This window comes from Ranitomeya imitator, chromosome 8 (assembly GCF_032444005.1).
Source record: "Ranitomeya imitator isolate aRanImi1 chromosome 8, aRanImi1.pri, whole genome shotgun sequence".
Classification (NCBI taxonomy): Eukaryota; Metazoa; Chordata; class Amphibia; order Anura; family Dendrobatidae; genus Ranitomeya; species Ranitomeya imitator.
In genome coordinates, this window is record NC_091289.1 from 183,515,904 (window position 1) to 183,519,353 (window position 3,450).

Genomic DNA, 3,450 nt, shown 5'->3' on the forward strand with positions numbered 1-3,450 from the left:
CACTTTCATTCTTATTTACATTTTTATTTATATTTTTTTTTACTGCTTTCTGCTGGGGTTGTTGCTGTTTGCAGTGCAGCTGCCCCTTTAAGATCGATACTGCAGGGTTTGATTACCACACCCTGCTTTTCAGCAGAGCATGTGCTGGCAGCTGCAGACTGTTGCTCCAGCCTCTCCTGCAGACCATCTCCACGCTCTTGTGTGCACTTCACCACCGGGTCTCCCACAGATACAGGTGACACACATGCAGAGGACCCCGGCGGTGCGACCTTCTCCGGCGAGGATGCGGTCCGGGCCGGCATTACCGCAGCCATTACAGCTGCACCCGAGATGATAACCGGTGCCGGGGTCCCGGATTTTGACCCAGCATCGGATCTGCATGTGGGGGACCCCGACACCACAGCACACACCGCCGATGATGCGGCCCCGGCTGACAGCGCACCGCCAACACTGCGGGGAGCGGTGACCACCGGCGAGGTACCCACAGCCTCCACCCCCCGAGCGTCAGCGGGTGCAGCAGGCACCAGGCCGTCCCCCGTTTCCACAGAGGATCGGGCCTGGACACCTCCACAGGTTTTATTACTGCCCGCCACAGGGCCACACTCCAGACCATGCACACTGTCCGGCTTTGCAGCTGCATGCCCACTCTCGCCCCCTCTGCTACCGCCAGCAGAGACGGCGACCTGCGCCATACGACTTGTACTCTCCCCGCTCCCTCGCACCGGACCCACTGCAGGTCCCGGGCCGGGGTGGGTAGCGGGCTCCACAGAGCAGGACCGGGGGGTCCCAGGAAGGGGGACAAACACCAACCTCTCCTCCGATGTTTTCTTCCTTTTTTTGCTTTTCTTTTTCCCCCTCCTGGTTGCCTCATCCCCGCAGACCTCATCCCCAAACTTCAGGTGGGCATAATTTACTGGGGACTCTAGCTGACGGATCTGCTGCAAGACGAGGCAACCCCCACTACTGCTGTTCTCGCTGCTGCTATCATCCGCATCACCCCCATCATCCTCTGAAATACTATGGTCTGATGGGAGTGGGACCTGCACTGGATCTATCCCGCTGTGTGTGGCCTGGAGATCACTTACCAAGCCCCCAGGTGGGTACGGTGCCTCCTCCATCTCCTCATGGTCCACCTCCTCCACCTGGGTCGGACGCCGAGACCCCTCTGGCTCCTTTGCAGCAGCCATGTTGTGGAATCGGTCCTCATTTTCTAGCTTTTCCCGGAAGGGCTCGCTGTTGTCCAATATAGCGGCTCTCCGGGCTTCCATGCCCTCAATGCAGATCCCCAGGCTGGATATCCTGGCTGTTAGGGCAGACTTCTCTGTGCGGGAGGCTCTGCTTGCAGCTTGCCTCACCTCCTTCATCTCCTGCTGGAGCCTCCTCGGGGTCTTCCCAGTCTCCTCATGCTCGCTGAGGTACGCGTGGACGTGGGAGCCATAGCTGGTAACCGGCTCCCGTGTGGACCTAGTGCCCCAATTCTTCGGCACCGGCGCCGCTGCACCTCTGCGAGTACTCCGCTCACCGGGAGGAGACACCGCAGTGGCCCTCGCCTCAGCCTTAGGGGCTTTGCAGCCCTCCTGGGTCTTCCTGGGCTCCTCCATGTTTTGGGCCTTGCCGGATCTGGTGACCCTCTTTGCCGGTAGCAATGAGCTCCCACCCCTCGCCGGCCTAGACCGAGGGGTGGGAGACGGGGACTCAGCCCCACAGTCCATCCAATACACCCCTCTCTTTCCTGGGTCAGAGGGGAGGGGGGAATTCCTGGGAGAAAAACAAACTGGTGACTCTCCTGGAGCAACAAACCAGCACCTTCCTCCACAGACTACAAGCTCCTAGTGGTGACTATAGAAATCTGTATGTAGTGAGCTCCCCCTAGTGGTGGCTGTAGAAATCTGTATGTAGTGAGCTCCCCCTAGTGGTGGCTGTATAAATCCATATGTAGTGAGCTCCCTCTAGTGGTGGCTGTATAAATCTGTATATAGTGAGCCTTCTCTAGTGGTGGCTGTATAACTCTGCATGTAGTGAGCTCCCCCTAGTGGTAGGAAAATTACGGGGGACCCCACACCTTTTTTTATATTTAATTATGCATTTTATTATGTGGGTTACACAGATGACTGCTGCTGACTACATGTCTCAACAGCATCACCTGGTCTCGCTGATGTCAGGGAGACCAGGCAACAATGATGAGAGCTGCATTCAGCACCCAGCGCCGGGGGACAGCACTAACTAGGCTGCTTTACAGCGCCATAAAGTGACAAGCTCTACACCGAAGGCAATAAATGCAGCAAGGAGACAGTTAATTTTGGAAATTGATAACTGGGTTAAAAAAAATTTTTTTCAGGAGAAGCTTTATATTGATGTTTTGGAAGATCTCATTTTATAAATTAAAGGGAAGCACATTTTTGTGTTTGGATTTATTGCCATTATTTTCTAAAACTTTTGCTGAACATTTTATGTCCTCAGGGAAAAAAAAATTTCTCAGTGCTTTTATATTCTTCACAACAAAAAGAATAATTTTTCTATATTATACAGTGGGGAAAATGAGTATTTGGCACACTGCTTATTTTGCAAGTTTTCCCACTTACAAAGAATGGAGAGATCTGTAATTTTCATTGTCGATACACTTCAACTGTGAGCAAAAGAATCTAAGAATGAAAACCAAAAAAAATCACATTATAACTGATTTTTACTGTAGTTCTTGACCAAGTTTGCACACACTGCAGCAGGGATTTTGGCCCCCTCCTCCATACAGATCTTCTCCAGATCTTGCAGGTTTCGGGGCTGTCGCTGGACAACACCCTCAGCTGGGAGAAGGTTAATATTTGTGCAGATGGGTCTTAAAATATAAGTAGTTTTGGATTGAAATAATGGTAAGAATAATTAGGAATTCAATTAATGTGAGAATTCAATATTATTATTCATTAGGGACGTGGGGGCAATGGCATTTTGTATCACCGCCCTCCCCAATAATGGGCCATTTAGCCCCATACAGAGAGCCCGTGTGTGTGACATCACTCTCGTTGAAATGCACGGTAGTAATGGAAATTGCATACATTTCCCATTTAGTTTCTTATGATCCGGGTAATCGGGGCGATGCTGTGTTGTTTTAGGCAAGGAGACCATAAGGGATGATGGAATCAATGGCTCTCAGATCATTGCTGCAGGGAATATGCATTAAGCTTTGAGCTTTACTAGTAAAATAAGGAGCCCTAATTGCTGGGGATAATCGTCGCCAACTCGCATTACTCGATTAAGAAGTTTGAATTTTATCCAAGATGTAGCCAAGAAAACCATTACTGACATGAGAAAAAAAGAGACGGAGGGGTAAAAACCCAGGGCAGATGAAAAGTGAAGCATTAACCCACAGCAGCCAATCAGATCCCGGCTCCAGGCTACAAAATTGTACAAGTGACCCCTTCATTAAAATAAGTTATTGTCAGATTCACAAAAAAA